Below are 18,813 nucleotides of genomic sequence, written 5' to 3' on the forward strand. Positions count from 1 at the left end.
GGTGACCTGGATGGCCAGCTAGGGCCGCGATCAGACCTCTACTAACAACTTTGTCGGGCTTGAAGATTGTGTAAATTTGCTCCAAGGTTTAGTGCCGGCTGTATGGACAGTTGCTCCATCCTGTTGGAAGTAACTGTAGGTCTTTTCCTCCCCCGTTAATACTGTCACAAATGGTTTCAAAAGGTTGGCAGTGTAACACGCCGAAGTCAGCGTTTGATCAAAGAAGATGGGACTAATAATGCGGCGTGCAGACACTGGCCGTCAAACCGTCATGCAAAAGGGTTTCATGGAAGTTATGCGGATTCTCCTCTGTGACTTGATATAAGCATTCTGGTGAAACCAGATCCATGTCCAAGCCATTCATTGTCATCTCAGTGAACAGCCACTCACAAAACTGGAGGCGCTGACGTGCATCTGCTGGTTTTAATGCATGAACAACAGACACTTGGTAGGGATGTGTGTGCGGGTCCAGGTGGAATATTCGTCCGAGTGATCGATATGGTATGCCAGTCTCTTGCGACATGTGTTGTGTTGATTTGGTAGGCTTCTGAAGCATTTTCTGGGAATGGCAGCCATCTTTTATGGTGCGCGGGCACATTTCGGTACGTTTTTTGACGTGTTCAAAACAGATCCTTTCTGACGCCATTTGGGACTAAGCGTCCCACGGCACTCTTGGTGGCACTTTGACACCATTGAACGTCTCAGCAAACCGCTGATCACACTGTTTCCACGACTTTGGTGTCACATGACTTCCCACAACGAACATCCTATGCTCGCCTTGACACTGCTCCACCCACAGTGACACAGCATGCACTAACTTTGAAACGGTGTGAATCACGTGGCGGGAATGTGGTTATATGCATACATTCACGTCCAGTCGTATCTACCCGTCCGGATAACTTCTATTTGCCGCACCCTGTATTACTTCCTGCCCTCACACATCTCCCATAAGACGACGGTGAAGGTGGCGACTTTTCGACCCCGCTGCCTCTTTCCCTGCTACTTTATTTTGCATTGGAATAAGTTGGCTCTAGCACAGCAGACAAGTTCTGTTTCGATTATACGGGTGTGGTGCAGGTAGCCGTTAATCTGGCGGGGCAGGTGAAGATGACATATGTGACCTCACGTCACATGTGCTGCTACAGGCAGGCAGCTGTCATGGGCTTTTCGACTCGTGAAGCCAGCGTGGTGTTTCCCAACCACTCAGTGACCTGTGCAGTGTTTGCGAGCATCAGTGTTGCGCCTTATTCAGAAATGAGAACTTACAGTAGAACAGTGTCACACAAGTAAATAGACAGGGAGTCAACAGAGGAAAGTTATCCGGAGCAGCCGGGCCCATTAGATGGCGGCGCCCTTAACTCGCCTTACCTGTAGATGCGCTGCTCGCATTTTCCCACTCTTGCTCGCCGTGACACACACTTTCCCCACGAGCTAAGCTCCAGAGCTCTTTAGCTGGAGGCAAGTCGTCTCCAACTTCCAGCACCAAAGCAGGTAACTTGCTTTCTGCTTCAGATTCCGACATAGTTTCGCACAGCTGTCTCGCCTCAACTGAACACCAACTGGCCAGATACTTTTCCTGTCGGCTATCCACTAGCCTTACTAAGAGATTGTTCGATACTGTTGAACGTTAATAGAGTTGATGAGCCATGTTCTTAAAACTTTCAAGAACTTCTTGTTCTCCAGCTGCTTCGTGGAGGCATTTGTTGGGGAAATTTGACGGTGTATTCTAAATACGTCTTACGGCTTCTTTGTGCAAGGTTTGGGGGCCTTTACAGTTGGGTCCCGGCGGCGTTTCCCCACGCTGGACTTCTGTAGTCCATCGTAGGTCGGATGAGTACGAATCCACATCTGACTGAGAGCTCAGAGTGCTCGTCATACTAATACAGGATACAATGCCCCAAGATGGGGCTGAATTTTTGTTGGTCTTCCGCTGTTTGTTGCTGTCATGTTAGCTTCCGATCCATAGTGTTTTCCAGATATGTTGCTGATGTCTTCCATTCGAGATTGAAAGAGCTGAATTGGCAGGGCATCGGTTTGTCTCCTGTTCGTAAAGGCCGCTGTCTCGCAGTGGGCTGCGTTGGAAGCTACCCGCCAGTGTGTAGCCAGGATTGCGCAGCATTGCAGGCTTTCTGAAGTCTGGTTGCATAGACCGCCGTGCCATCTGCGTGTACCACTCTTCCAACTCAGTGTAGCTTAGGAAGGCGCTGTGTATAGATGAAGCACATTGTCGGCCCGAGCTTCGAACCTTGCGGCACATCGGCTGTTCTTTTCTCTGGACAGAGAAGGTACGGTCCTGCAGGTAAGATAGGGTGAGCCTTATGCATGCTCTCTGGAGTCATAAAATGCGTAGCTTGTGCAGTAGTCCTTGGTCCCACGCACCATGGAAAGCCGCAGAGACGTCAGAAAATACGTCTCGACAGAACTCTGGGTTGTGGTAACCAGTTGTAATCTCTGGATGAATTATTGGACCGTCGAGTGCGCTTCACCAAAGCCGAATGTTAAGGCGATATACTCCCTTCTTCTTTTTCTTGGGTGCAACCTTAGCCCCCCAAAGCAGAAATCTCTCAGAGACCCTGATTAATTGTGTGCAGAAGCTGATTGGACTGTAGTTGTGTGGATTCTTTCTAGCCTTACGTACTGTTAAGACAGTCACATATTTTGAGTAGTGAGGGTATTTTCATTGCCTGATGATTCCATTCAAGTTCTCGGTAAGGTGATTGTGTGCTTGTGCTGACAGTTCCTTGAGCACATGTGCTGTGATGTCGCTTTGTCCTGGAGCCTCGTTGTTTGGGGAGCAATTATACGCGAACCTACTTGAGGCTCCTTCCCCTGCGACGGCAAGATACGCATCACTGCTCTCCTTGATCAGTAGTGTGTCTTGAGGGCCCTACGGTTATTTTTCTGGCTTGAAACTCTCTTACAAGATGGCTGTTAGAGCGTTGGCTTTTGGTGTCTAGACGGGGCCAGGCCGTAGCGGAGGAAGTCTTTCCAGTATGCGCACCACATCGCATGTTGATGCTGTTGTCTGTGATGTGGATAACTTGTCTCGCCAGCGTCGGTTTCGGTGTGTGAGTGATGCAGCCTCGATGTGCCCGCGGAGCGTGTTGACCTGCCCCTTCAGCACCGGATCGCGAGTCAGTCTCCAGCGTCCGCAGCGTCCCAAAGTCCTTGGCTTACGTCCCGTATTTCTAGTGACAGTGCAGGGGCTGACCGTTCAGGTCGGCGTGGCCGTGGCGTGGAAGAAGTTAAGGCTCTAGTGACAGCATCACTGAGTGACTCAGTGGCTTCATCCACGTTGACACCTTCTCCAGTGTTGATATATTGGAGGGAGATGATCTCATTATTGGTTAGTCGCAGGGTGTGGATTCAGCGGCAAGTCTGAAGCAAACAGAAATGCTATCTGACGGCGGCGCGTAAGTTACTTGCAGTTTGACGAGCTCATCTACACCCCTGATAACCGCGGTATCTAAGACATACTGTTTGCTGCTGAACTGGTGACAAGTTGACCCCAGTGTGCCAGATACTAGCGTTGTGTGTTTGTTCTGCATCGTGCAGGAGACGTCTTTCACTGTCGGCGGTGGCGGCTGTAGAGTTCGAAACTGGTTGCTTGGCATTTAGATTTGCCCCCTCCCCCACCGCATCCTCCCTCCTCCTCCTCTGAACGGAGAGTTACCGCTCGTTGCTTTAATAAGTTGCGGACGTCATCGTCTACAACGATTTTCGAAATTTCGATCCTTACCTTAAATTGATACATTTATCCGTCACCCTTGAAAGTTTCTAACATCACGGACCGGAATCACCCTGTATATACATACATTTACAGGCGCCGGCGCGTGTAACTTCGACGCTCTGTAGCATCGTTGGATGACGTTTCCGGACATGGACTCCTACTCAAAATATTATGTACTCTCCTCTGTCTACAAGTCATAGAAGTCGTAACGGAATTTCTGAACACCCTATATTGGTCTACGTGAAAAGCCATTTTGAAGTTTTCAGACTAGGCTCTACAGTTGGGTCTGTGTGTTATTTGTGTGACACGTGATACAAAATATATATCAAGTGAAACTGTATGGTTCCAGACACCTTTTCTAGTCTCAAACATTTGTGATGTACATATACAGGCTGAAGCAACCAATGAAAATGTTTACCGAGGCCAGGATTCGAACCCAGGTCCCTGCTTACTAGGCAGATGCGCTAACCACTATGCCACCCTGGCACAGTGACAACTGCACGGATCACTCTTACCGCCCTCCCTGCTCTACTCAAATTCCCATTAATGCCTCAGTCCATTTGCTAATCCCCTAAACTCTAACAGCATTGCAGAGGCTCTCCCGATGTAATTTCATTAGTTTCTGAGTATAATGTCCAGTATGGTGTTTAATTCAAGGTGTCTTTCATATTCCAATGAAGCTCCCGCCACTCTCCCGTCCGTCATTTGTTTCGAATAATCAATCTCTGCTCTGTTGCATATGTGTTACCTCTAGTTTGGTTGAAACAACTGGGTCGTTTCATAGATGAACCTTTTTTTAAAAAAAGAAAAAGAAAAAGCGTTTGGTACAGCGTGAGATGAAGAATAATTGCGGATTTTCGTCTTTGTAATGAAAGTTATGTAACGGCCCATACTGCGCTGTGCTCTTCTATGTCATTGTGGCGGAACCGGTTTATAGTATTTCGTGACTTTAATTACTTATAAATGATATTTCAGGTAGATCATAAAATATAAAACCAGTTACCTATTGTCGGCGTAACAATTCGTTTGATCTCAAAAATGATTATCCCGGCTAATATTTGTCACTCTGCTAAAGAAATCTCCACTTGACGTCGTGTAGAAATGTTGTCTGTAAGATCGTGTGAGTGGCACTAAATTGCATATCTTTTATCAGATTTTACACAACTGTTACTTAATACGGAAGCACTTTTTTCTAGCAAAAGGAACATTTAGTCACAAAATACTACACGCGCACAACACTGACGTATGTCTCCTATTAAAATATTTGATGTAAATCGGCCGAAATAATTAGGCTTCATACATCAGCAGATAAGAAATTGATATTACGTAACGTGCTGTGAGCTCTATTTTTGAAGATTCAATCTGAGTTGAATTCTAAGTAGATTTGGGACCACCGGTGCACATTTATATCCATTCGTTTATATTTAACAATATTTATGTTTGTTAAAATCCTCGATTCAAAACTGCCGCGGAGGTGTTTTTGCTAAGATGGCGGCAGACAGACGATAGTCAATTTGTCTATTGTTATTGTCGAGTCCTTTTATATCAAGTTAATATATTCAGGTATAAGTCTTTAAGCCTTTGGTTCTCTATTCTTTAGCATTTAAAATTATTCTCAATGAAAAATGTTTCATATGTTTTATACCAGCTACTAGTAAACTCCGCCGCAAGTTACTAGCGCTAATGGCTGCGCTCCTAATTTCGGAGCTGAAAATTAACACTTAAAAACATAAATTAGATTGGATTACAATTGAAATAAATACAAATCCACGTCTAGACAATAGCGACTCTATTTTTCAAATAGTAATGAACTATATAGTTACAGGTTTTGTCTTTAAGACCTCACCCGTCTCAGGTCCGAGCAGTTCATCGATTAGCACAGGAAGAACAACTGAACCACAATTATCACAGATACTAAAAAAAGATTATAACTGTCGGCTATGAATGTAGTTCTCTGATAATAGTTTTAATTCACACAGAAATTAAATTATTATAGAAATAATGAAATGATTGTCGTCAGTTTTACACGGACAGTTTTGTTATACGTAGTACCGGTAATATTTGTTGAAGTTTGTACACTTAGTTCATTTTAACATCTTGTGGCTAGAACATAGTGTCGTGGATATTATATAATTCTCCGGATTTGTTATAAAGTAACATTCCGCTACACAGGTTGTGTGATCGCCCCATGCGTGTACACAGCAGTGGCGTTGTTGATGCTGCGAGAGTTCGTTAAGCAGTGAAGAGCTGCTGAAAGCGTGTCAGGAAAAGCACTGCGATCTCAGAGGGCTACAGCCAACCAGGCGTGCGCCGTAAACTTCAGGTCGGGCGAGCTTGCTGCTAAGTAGCTGCCTGAATTGTTTGCTGCTGATGATGATCTCACGAGAGACGAAACCTGTCGTCGCTCTGTAGGATGAAAGCTAGCTGGTCTGCTTCTTTAATCGCCTAACAGCAAATTTGCTGTCGTCGACTGAACCTACCGGGTGCCGAACCCGTGGTTGGAAATTGTTGCCTTATTCTGTGGGCCAACGTCCGGAGAACGTTCTATCGCATTCTTGTGATTCTCCCGCGCTGAGTGAACAAACCGTGAAGAATCTGAATAGCGTCTCTCGGGTCTGGTAACCCAGTTCTGTATGGTTCCTACCTGCATAGCTGGGTTTCGTGTGCTCATTCTTCCTCAATCATTCCGCATGCATATCCTTCGATTATCAAAACTATGACGTCACAGTGTTATCAACATAAACCCAACGGTAGATTGCCGCCTAAGCTACAGCGTGACATTTTCTTTACAAGACATAATAAGGCTCGTTATAAATTACACTAGAAAGAGGTACCATTCCAGTAGGAAAGCAAACAGCGCAAAGCTGTAGACGAGGACTGGACAAATGATAAGAGTGCGGGCAGTACCTTCTCGCGGCTATCGCTCACACTTTTTTTTGTCAGTTGCGGGTTCCCACTCCACCACCGCTCCTTTCAAACCAACAGGTGCGCTGCAAAGCGCGTAACACACCTTGCGTCGTTAGCATTGTCTACGTTGTCTCGCCTGTAGTAACAAGGCGTAAGTATAATAGTGAGAAGAAAATGCGCGATAGAGCTGTAGGATACGAATATCTAATGAATCATTACTCTTCAACCCAAATTGTGTAGAAAACTACCTGTTTATTGAAGATCAAAGCAGCAGTCACTATTCGGAGTGTGAAATAAAACTCAAGATAATGTGAAACGACATTTCCAATTGCTTCATGGGAAATTACCAACAATTAATTAGAATACAGATGATAAGAAAGCCACACTTTTCGAGATAAGACAGGACATCGAGCTAAGTATTCATGTAGTTACTACACGTCTTATTTTAAAAATAATATTACAATTATTGATAGCGCATTAAGTGGTGTTGCCCTCGAGATCGCGTATTCTTTGTAACATATATACACGAAGGAAATTGTGCGATGCATAATGGTGCAGCAACGAAACTGAGCTGCCACACACGGTAGCTCTGAAAATGGCTGAAGTAGACAATCCTTTCAGCGACGGAGAACTTGTAAAATAATGCTTTGGGACTGCTGCAACGATTTCACGTCCGACGAAAACTTCTGTTTTCGAAATACTTCCTCTGTCAATGAGAATGGCGTGCAGGTGTATTGAATAAATGGCGAACAGTTTGGACGCCCAGTTGAAAGACAGGAATAAAGTTTTCCTTTTATATCTTCTAGTTTGGACAGAAGTGTTAACGTAATTGATGTTTTTCAGCTTGCCGTGTTTCTGAGTTGTTGGCGTTGAATCCAACTTGATGGAGAACTCCTTGATTTCATCCCAGTGCGTGACACTACTACAGCCGACTACAATTTTTCTTGCGCTTACAAAACATAAAAGACATGCCGGACCTTAATAGTGTAAAATATTCGTCGATAGTGACGTATAGAGCTTCTACAATGATTGGTCACAACTCTGGTGTCACGGTTTGCCGAGATAAAACTTTAAAGAAGTTGCAAGCAAGCAGGAAATATCAGCAAGATACTGCATTCTACACCACATTAATCCACTAGAAAGATGTAGAGTTCTAAATCACAAGTAATATACGCAGATCGCATGGTCTGTGGCATCGTCAATTTGCGTTTGAGACGTGCTGGTTGAAGAGAGATGTATACAACACGCTTAGGAACATCGTGATATACATGGGCATGAAAGGAAAGCCAGTAAGAGTTTGGCGACTCTTAGTAGTTACTACATCACGCATTCGTAACTGAACTGATCAAGTACACACAACAGTAATTTTCTCTTGAAACCAAAACGATGTGAAGTACTTCGGTAATTGTTTAATATTTGCCCAGCAGATTTCATTTCAAGACCATCAACTTTCAGGAAATGTATGTGTGCACAGGAGACACTAAACGATGTGGATTTGTTACTGTGGTACAGCTCTGACAGAGAACTTGGATAGTGGAGTCATTTTGATTTCGATTTTAATATTTTTGCACTTACTTTGACACTGTACACTGAAATCGTACGTCCTGAACTTCTGTTGGATGTTAGTAGCAGGCCTGCTCCGCGTCGCAGTTATGTCTAAGATTAAATGAAAAACATCAGTAGATGCTTAGTAAGTACTGAGGGCTCTTCATTACCTTACGGGTGTATTTTCTTCGTGGCCATGAAATTAAAACTGTGTTGGAACGATTCGAAAGTGAGTGAAGTGAAACTGTGGGCCAAAATAGATGCGTGTTTCCCGTGTGCGACGAGGACAGGTGCAGTCGCTGGAAAGCTAAGCTGTTCCCGTGACGCAGGCAGACCGCGTGCGCATCGTCCTGTCATCAGCGGCGGGCCTACTTCATACAGGTTCGTTAGAAACAGTCTGAAAAGCTTGTAAGGGTGCTGCACGGTAGGTTCTGCTGAAAGGTAATTGTTGAGAAAAAATTCGATGCGTTGCACTGTTTTCGAGTTTAGCATAAAAGATAGCCAATCAGGCCATTGCGCGTGCAAATTCAAGCGGTCCGCCAGATACAATTAGTGTCACTTGTTCTCATAGTGTAGGTGATAGCGCACGAGACTATTCAGTCTTTGGCCCGAGTTCGATCCACACTACCGTCCCGTGCTCAGTTTGTGTATTGCTTTCTTTGTTCAGTTTTAGGAAACCAAACGAAAAAAATCTTTGGCCACAGCGACTCTAGCGGGCCGCTTGAATTTGGGCAGCAAATCACAGTAAAGTGCCTGCCACAGGCTTCATCTAACCACCTTCACAATAGTTCTGTTGCTCCACTCTCGAACAGCGCGCGGAAGAAACGAACGCCAATATCTCTGCTGCGAGCTCTGATTTCTTTTGCCTTATTACGATGATCGTTTCTTCCTACGTCGCGCGCATCATCAAAATATTTTCGCGTTCGGAAGAGGAAGTTGGTGATTAAAATTTCGTGAGAATATTCCGCCGCAACGAGAAAAGCCTTCGTTTTAATGATGTCCACTCCAAATCTTGTACCATGTCCGTTTAACAATCTCTCTTCTATTTCTCGATAATACCAAACGTGCTGCCCTTCTTTGAACTTTGTCGATGTACTCCGTTAACCCTATGTGGTAAGGATCCCACACTGCGCAACAGTACTCCAAAAGAGGACGGACAAGCGTAATGTAGGCAGTCTCTTTAGTAGTCTGTTGCATCTTCTAAGCGTTCTGCCAATAAAACGCAGTCTTTGGTTTTCTTCCTCACAACATTTTCTATGTGTTCTTTCCAATTTAAGTTGTTCATAATTGTAATTCCTAGATATTTAGCTGAATTTACGGCCATTAGAGTTGATTGATTTATCGTGTAACCGAAGTTTAACGGATTCTCTGTAGAGCTCACGTGGATGACCTCACACTTTTCATTATTTAGAGTCACCTGTCGCTTTCAACACCATACAGATATCTTTTCTAATTCTTTTTGCAATTTGTTTTGATCTTCTGATGATTTTACTAAACGATAAGCGACAGCATCATCTGCGAACAACCTAAGACAGGTGCCCAGATTGTCTCCTAAATCATTTATATAGATTAGGAACAGCAGAGTGCCCATAACACTACCTTAAGAAACGCCAAATGTCACTTCTGTTTTACTCGATGACTTTCCGTCAGTTACTACGAACTCTAACCTCTCTAATAGGAAATCACGAATCCAGTCGCATAACTGAGACGATATTCCATACGCTCTCAATTTGATTACAAGCCGCTTATGATGTCAAAAACTTTCTGGAAATCTAGAAATACTCAATTTGAAATCCTTTCTCGATAGCACTCAACACTCGTGTGAGTGAAGAGCTGGTTGTGTTTCTCAAGAACGTTGTTTTCTTAATCCGTTCTCTTTTGAGATAATTCGTGATGGTGTAACACGTATACGCTTCAAACCTTGCAATGTTAGTTAACTGGTAAACACAAAGTATCGGACTTTCTTTTCTAAACTGTTGTTTCTCAGCACAAGCTATCTTGCAACACACTTCACACACTTTTTAGAATGTTTATGACTACCCTGCAAGAACAACGTGCCGACCACAGACCTGCTGTAGGCTGAGAGATGGTTTCATTCAGACATTCTCTGCACCTTTGACTTATATTTCGGTATTAGAGACTCTTACACCTAACCCAACATACAGATTCAGTGCGGTAGTCTTGCTAAGCGAACTTTAAGACAGTAATTCGAACAAGATGTACCGTTGCTATGACGTTTGACTTGTTCTCTGGTATTTGTTCTTGTTGCCTGTCACTTAGCCGGAGAGGGAAAAAAGTGAGACTTTTTTTGGCAATATAGCTATGGAATCAGTGCCCACATAAAGTGTTAATGTGGTGGCTCTATCGGTTTCGACTAGTCATTCACAATAGGCTGCGTGCCATGTATGCGTCAGTCGTACAAGTTGGCTCTGGGTGAACGGGGTGCATATACCTTTGCAGCCATTCCGATCTACTTGTTCTGTATTTACGTAAAGCGATTCAGACGAATGCTTGGATGGTTCCGTCGGCAATATGACAGCCTGTTTCTGTCTGCTCTCCATTCGTGATGATTTTGTTCTCCGTCGTATGCGAACGTGAAGCTCTCATCTTATGCTCCTGGGAAACACTAAGAAAGCGAACTGAACAATTAGTCCAAATTGCCTTTTTTGCGTTTGTAACCCCGTTTGTGGTGCTATTAGATTATTAAAGCGTGTTGCCTTTATGTATACGGGCGCACTAAGATTTGGAAGTTGCGTGGGGTGGTTATACGTCTGTGAAAATCTAACCGGTAGACAACGTACCGTTTGATGGTACACTAGCTGTGATTACTGTATTCTGCAACAGTTGGTAACAGGGAGTAGTGCGAATTTCGAATAGAGTTCGTCAGATGAGAACTGGACTGGAGTAGGCCCTGAAAATGCTTGAATGAATTTATTCAGTTGCTCTTTGTAAGATGCCTGCTCTTTTATTCGTACCAATCACGGCCAAGTTTCCCGCTAAAATCAACCGTGTTGATATAACTGTGGCGCACTGACTGAGTTTTATACTGCACAGAACCACCACACTTGCTATTAAAAATCTTCACACTCAGTTCTAATACATATGAAAACGACGCGAAAGGAGACATGGATTTCATAGAACTGAAAGGTTTGTCGTCTCTTGAACAAGCCACCGTACATTAAAGTCGGCGGCACACGGACCGTGCTGTCGAACGTCAGTGTTGAGTGTGCTGAGTTCAACGTGCTGGTGAACGCTCAGAAACGATGCGACTTGTGCGTACGGTACGTGGGCCCCAGTGTGGTATATGCGATCGCAGCGCATTCCAGCGGTAGTTGTGGGATGTTTCTAGTTCGTATATCACTCTGTCTACTGAACGGGCGCGCGTAAAATACCTACGTTAGCTCTATTAAAACGAGCATTTCCTCAATTGTCCATATGGTAGGCACATTGTTCGATATGTAATATACACAAATAAAAACTTCAATATCCAAGTACATGTTTTAAGACAAAAAGGAAAGTACCATGTCCAATCAGTAAGTTCCCTTACAAAGAATGCGAGACAAATTTGCAATAGTTCTCCACACAAGGTAAACATCATTTCATATTTCCCGCATTTTAGTAAAACCCTAAGGTCATTCTTACTTAATCGCTGTTCCTATCCAGTAGCAGAATCTTTACAACATGTGAATTACGAAACTTAAAAGAAAAAGGAGCAAAATTTCTTTATATAAATAACGCAAGCTGTACTATATATTAAGCCAGTCGAACAAACTCGCTCCTCAAAAAAAGGTGAACTTATATTTACATAACAACAAATATTGTAGTATATGCTTACATTAAACTAATAATAAAGTATTAGAACCTATTAAAAACGCGAGTGTTGGAAAAAAAATTAAGATGCAGCGAGACGCAAACCACCACCATGCCACACGTGACGTTATAAACCGTTGACGCTACCCACTACGCTACAGCGACGATTAATGGGTTGTGGTGGCTAATTCTTGCGTGTTCCCACGTGCTAAATGAAATTTAATTTTAACAAATTGTACCAAGAACAATGCGTTTTTGGTAGATTGTCGGTGTGCCGTTGCCTAGAAATACTCTCATAATACGCGAATTACAATAACTCTTGCCACGAATGTGATGTTTCTCATTATTTTATTGTAACTAATCACACAATTAACAACGGGTTTTCGAGTGATTCTCGATTTGCTGGCGCTCAGAAACGGCATATATACGTATAGGGTTGATGTGGATACCAATATTGCGCCTCAAAACTGTGTGCCAAAGGGATGTGGCTTGCATGTCACGTAGGTGGCGTTGTACCATCTCATTGGTCATCGCTCCGACGCACGCTCAGAATATTTGACTTGCTCGATATTGCTCTGCAAGTTCGGAAAGACTCCCGGACTTGCTATTCCACGCACGCTCAACATTCGGATGCACGGTCCGGGTGCCGACGGCTTAAGCACACGCATTGACGTTCACTTTTATTTCAGATTGTTTTTATCTTTCTGAGAGAACCGTTGATTCTGTCGTTCTTTGCTAAGGATTCGCTTCTAATAATGATGAGTTCTAAATCCCGTCCACCAACACCGCAACATTAACGGATTTATCGAACTTCTCACGACACGCGACCGTGTATCGCCCAACCTCGTCTGACTTCCAGCCACAACTCCCCACCACCCTCCGTAACGGCTGATGCCAAACTGTGCTTCGCTGTCACTGAGGGTTCCCCAGGCGGCAGCGCCGCTGCGCCATGCAGCTCTGTATAAGGTACAGATACGATACTCAAAGAGTAACTATATCTGTAACCTTACAACTTCACATGTAAAACACGGACAGTTCTATTACTGTTGATCAGCCGTGTGTGACCATAAGATATCACTGATCATTTATTGTTGTACACCGGAACTCTGAATATTTTGCGATCTAACACAGAAATATAATTTACAAATACTGGAGGCTTGCTATCAATCTGTTTCACACAATACGGTCTGTTGATATTCGTAAAGTTTCTCAATAACAGCCTCACACATGTCCCCATAACCATTCGCTATCGCGTGCACATTGTCACAAGAGGCGACTGTACTTTCCAGTCATTATCGATAAGGGCACACTTTTATGAAAGTAATTTCGCGTCGCATCTTCACAGTACTCAGTTCGCACATTAGTAGAGCTTTTAGTAGCATAAGAAGCATGGCGACCGTCTCTCACTCGTATCCAACACTGTCTCGCTACAGTCCCAAATTCCACACTGGCCGATTGGCAATGAAGACCAGCTCCGGCGGCGATGCCTGATGCTGACGCGCTACGCTACTTGTTCAGGAAACTGAACGTGGCGGGGTGACAGTGCTCCGACAAGTCCTCTGGTTCTCTGAGGAGCAGAAAGTGACAAAACGAGAGATTGCTTGCAGAACGCACGGCCTGGTAATGATGTCGGTAGAAACGGGCTAGATTGTGGGAAGTAAGTCGTGCGACCTTCCGGCGCCATCGACAACTGGGTGCGGGCAAAGTTGGGCGCTCACAGGGATCGAAGTTGGGCATTGGTGCCGGTAGTCCAACAGAGTCAGCTGTCAGCTGTGGAGAACGGGCGGCGGTAGTTGTTGTTAACCGAGACACGGCTGTTATTTGTGTCTGGCTTCCGCCTGGCCGGCTGGCGGGAGGTATTTTGGACGCCGCTTCAGATTTAGCCGCGCGCTCAGCGGGAAGTCCGCGGAGGTGAGGTGCGCTGACCGCCGCCGCCACTACACCCAAACCAGACAACACTGGATCACCTCTACAAGGCGACCGCCGAGGAAGCACACGGCAGATGTGGTCGCCGACGCCGTGTCGTCACTGCCCTCCTCCCCCCCCCCTCCCCCCCCCCCCTCCCCCCCCTCCTCGGCGACTTCTAGCTGGAATCTCGGTACCTTACGGTCCTGGACCTCTGCACCATCCCTAAACGTTCTGGGCTGCATACCAAGCCTCTCTCCGCAGTGTCTCATCCGATAAGGGCACCAGACAATGATGACACTGACGAGTTTTTCTCTGCTAAACACGACACCACACTATGAAATCTTACCTGTCAGAGTGCGGCTTGACCAAAACCAAATACGTGAAAGGACTGGGTCAGGGTTTTAAATACACATCATTCACCATCCGACAAACTTTATTATCATTTAAAAAAACACTATGTATAGCAAGAGAAACAGTTTCTGAGATCAGTAACAAATACGTTAAGCTGCTGGTAAAAAAAAAATTTAAGCAATTAAATCACTGAGGGAACAAAAGTTTGGATACCAGCAACAGCTATAAAATAAAACAGGGTTTTTTATCCCGTTATAAAGCTTTATAGACAAGCCCATAAAATTGGAACGCTCTAGTGTCAATTTACGACAATGTTGTTATAGTTTAAACCAAGGCTGTATGTGTTTTAACAATGGGCACGCTTGGGAGAACAGTGACGGGCACAAGTAAATCAAATATAATTTTCCATAACCTTTGACAAGAACACCACAAACATGCCCCACTGGGCCGACTCAGAATTTAGACAACCATGAAACTAATGCACAACTGCCTGAATTTTAGAATTTAAAAAAAAGAAAAAAAGAATGAAATGTCGGGACTAGACGTTGCCTCTGTATCTCCAGCGGGAAACAAATTCCGGCGCATTAGCTAACCTTAGAATTCAATGAGTGGGAAAATAAGTGTAATTTTTCGCACTGGACCTTTTTTTTTAAAAAAAAAAAGTTCAGTATCAAGGAACTCTACCCCGCGCAAGACCGGTCACAGCTAACAGCACACTGCCAGAATGTTCGGCAGAATGTTTCTTCTCCTGTCTTTTTGCAATGCAAGTCTTATAGTTATCCAACCCGTCGTTAATAAAATCCCAGAATGCAGCAAAATGAAAATTAAAATGTATACGAAAAATTTTAGTGAGCTCAAGATACAAAACGTAGGCATCTTCATTTAATCTGCCCTTTTTCTTGTATAAAACACAAATTTTGTGCCGGCCGGAGTGGCCGTGCGGTTCTCGGCGCTACAGTTTGGAACCGAGCGACCGCTACGTTCGCAGGTTCGAATCCTGCTTCGGGCATCGATGTGTGTGATGTCCTTAGGTTAGTTAGGTTTAATTAGTTCTAAGTTCTAGGCGACTGATGACCTCAGAAGTTAAATCGCATTGCTCAGAGCCATTTGAACCATTTTGAACAAATTTTGTCGGAAACAATTTTTTGAACTAGGCACTGAACAGTTTTTGGATCTTTCATGCACTGTCTGATATCAAAATAGTATTTAACGTAACTTGGCAGAAGTCCATTTTCTTCGCAATGCGTATTTAAATTAATAACCACACCCGTGTTTAACAATTTTCTTCTTATGTCTTTGTACTTTTGACACAGCCTTACATTCCTGGGGCCGTAGATATCTTAGTTTTAAACATGGCTGTTTCTTAACAACAGTATATTAGTTTCAACATAGGAATCACACAGCCAACCGATTTCAAATAGCTGTTAGGTAGATTGAACTAGGTTTCGACGCCTCTAAGTACGTCTTCATCAGAATGACATTTTGAGAAACACTATAAAATAGTACGTAAAAAAATAAGTATGGCAAAAAGCATTAACCAAGATGAGGATTGTCATGGCGTAGAAAGGTTACTTACGTACAATTATGTTGCGAGAAAGCAATGGTCGGAATTAAGAGTAGACATGCTGAAGTCAAAAATAAAACACGTTCCCGCCTTTGGCATGTATGCCTAAGTAGGAACAACATTAAGACTGATCGTCATTGGTGTCACAAAAACTGGAAAAGTTGCGCCCATCTGAAACATAAGAACAGAAATAAATGAAAAAAGATAGTTAATACTCTGTAGTCAAGCAGATGAACTATAACTAAGAGCTACGTATTAGGCTTTACAGAAATTACTATTAGGTACGTAAAGTATGGGGGAATATAGAAAAGTTATAGGAACAGCTGTACAATTCAAAAAATATATGCATGAAGATAACTTTGGTAGTACATATCAATGAGATTGGAAGAAAATGACGTTTCGGAATCAGAGACAGGAAAATATAGTGAAAAAATAGAGGAGTCAAAATTCCGCAAGTAGTGGATTAAAACCATTGAAAAATTTGTATTACGTGATCGTAACTTCACTGAGGATGAGGCCATCGTTCATAGAAATATGCTTGAAAATCTCCAACTCTTCGAGTACGTCGAGCCTATGACCTTTCTTTTCTCTATGTAAAATGGAGATCTCTTAAAGGCTCTTCAGTTTGTGACCGGAAATTAACAGATGATCGTCTGGAACCGAGCAACCGCTACGATCGCAGGTTCGAATCCTGCCTCGGGCACGGATGTGTGTGATGTCCTTAGGTTAGTTAGGTTTAATTAGTTCTAAGTTCTAGGCGACTGATGACAGAAGTTAAGTCGCACAGTGCTCAGAGCCATTTGAACAGATGATCAGCAAGGCGCCTCTTTGCTTGTACCTGACACTACGAGATATTCCAGTTTGTTCTGTACAATAAACGGGATACGTATCGCAAGTGATTTTATACACTCCTTAACTGCGTAGAGGAGCCATGCCTTCATACTTAGTAATGACTAGTTGCCGCGAACCACTTCGCTGCTCCACCGGTTGTAACGTAGGCGATGACGCACCAAGTGATTTGTGTGTCATTTGTACGTCAAATTCTTATCGTAGATTAACTGTAAAGTTATGTCCTAAGTACGTCGTTGTTGTAATGGAATGTTCTCCCATGTTGTTTTGGGCACTGTTTGAATACTAATTTACTTATTCTTAGTAAATGAAGTTAAAAGTCTTGTTGCGGGGACAGCGTGGTAGTGCCCTCTAGCTACCACTACAGCAGCCAATCACACCGCAGGTAATTGCGGCGGGTGCAGTTCCCCACGAGTGCTGTAGCGCCAGGTACGGGCACCTGTCGTTTTGGTCGGTGACGTCATACATCTTTTACTATGGCCTCGCTGAACTAATAGTCAGATGTAATCTCCTGGAATACAGCAGTGACTCCGACAGCCAGAAACGTCACAGCAACCGTGCCGGTATTCCACTTAATCCACTTGTAATATAGGAGAACCAAGCGCAGCCTCAGTCTGCGTCGCTGTGGTGTGACAGGAGCAGCTTGTGCCCGCTTTGAGACCCGACGGCCGGGAAGCGCGCCGTATAACAAGAAGCAGCACGCCAGCCGCCGCCGCTGGGGGCGGGAGCGCGCCTGCACGGGCGCTCTGACTGTAATACAGCGAGAGACACGTGCTTGCTGTCTGCGTCTCACCTCTCCAGACCGTCCATAACCACCTGCACAGTTACGCGCTTCTCATGCGGAGAACGCGCAAGATTGTCCGAACCTAAGTTACCAGCCAAGTCCCTGTCTTCCGCTACTTTTCTACGCAATCGTCTTCACTACTCTGTCCGCAGCTCGTGGTCTTGCGGTAGCGTTCTCGCTTCCCGCTCACGGGATCCCGGGTTCGATTGCCGGCTGGGTCAGGAATTTTCCCTGCCTCGAGATGACTGGGTGTTGTTGTGTTGTCTTCATCATCATCATCATCCATCCCCATTACGGTCGGAGGAAGGCAATGGCAAACCACCTCCGCTGTGACCTTGCCTAGTCGGCGGTGCAGGTCTCTCGCATCGTTCCCTATGCTCCTCGGAGTATGGGACCTCATCCTCATCCTCCTTTACTACTCTAACTCTAGTGCGCCACCACTTTCTGTCGTGATTGCATAAATTTGCTATCTGCAACTATTTCCTGTGAAATAAGTTCCTCTCCCCCCCCTCCCCCTCGGTCTCTAATCATAGCAACAGTTTCTTTCCATCAATTCGTCAATCATTTGGCAACATGCCGGCTTGCTTTTCCTTTTGAACGCTCTCGTTTCTTTAGCGCGTCGCCGCTCATCTCGAACATTTCACGAGCTAAGTTTTTGTAGCAAACTTCAACGAGAGTCATAAATAGCGTTATCAGGACCACATGGACTATTCTGACAAGCATGCGATAGGCCCTGTGAAATTTTGAGTAACAGAATCCTGTGTCTGCACACCAAATCTTTTTTTCGCGTAGGTTAACATCATTAACATCACACAGGTCCAAGTAAGTGTAATTAGACCTGTGGTGTTGGCAATATACATACGCGATTTATCAGTAAGGACCAGTGGTGCATTGGCTTCGATATCGTTCCGTCATCTCGCACCGTTAATTCCTGGTATTCACTTTCACGTTTTTCTTTCTCAAGATTACTCGTTGGGCTTTATCTGCAGTGCCGTCTCCACGTTTCCATTTCGTTGTTCTCTGTCTTTTCTGTTCGCACTTACACGGAACAGACCTAAGGATTGATTAAGATGAAACTTGTCATTAAGAATCTCATAAATACAACGATAGATCACGGCTGCCCGCAGTGGCCGAGCGGTTCTAGGCGCTTCAGTCAAGAACCGCACGACCCCTACGGTCGCAGGTTCGAATCCTGCCTCGGGCATGGATGTGTGTGATTTCCTTAGTTTGGTTTAAGTAGTTCTAAGTTCTAGGGGACTGATGACCTCAGATGTCACGTCCCATAGTGCTCAGAGCCATTTGAACCATTTGATAAATCACGCTTAAGATTTTTAATACAGAGAAGACATGCAACATGACACATGA

At 44.3% G+C, this 18,813-nt stretch overlaps 1 protein-coding gene and 1 non-coding gene across 8 annotated transcripts in view; one reads left to right on the forward strand and one right to left on the reverse strand.

Moving 5' to 3' along the window:
- The window catches only part of LOC126194700 (focal adhesion kinase 1), a 775,803-nt gene that overhangs the window by 498,008 nt on the left and 258,982 nt on the right, over positions 1 to 18,813 (forward strand). The window lies entirely within an intron of this gene.
- On the reverse strand, positions 4,146 to 4,216 carry Trnat-agu (transfer RNA threonine (anticodon AGU)). Its single transcript has one exon. It is a non-coding gene; the product is annotated as a tRNA-Thr (tRNA).

The sequence above is a fragment of the Schistocerca nitens genome, chromosome 7 (genome assembly GCF_023898315.1).
Source record: "Schistocerca nitens isolate TAMUIC-IGC-003100 chromosome 7, iqSchNite1.1, whole genome shotgun sequence".
NCBI lineage: Eukaryota > Metazoa > Arthropoda > Insecta > Orthoptera > Acrididae > Schistocerca > Schistocerca nitens.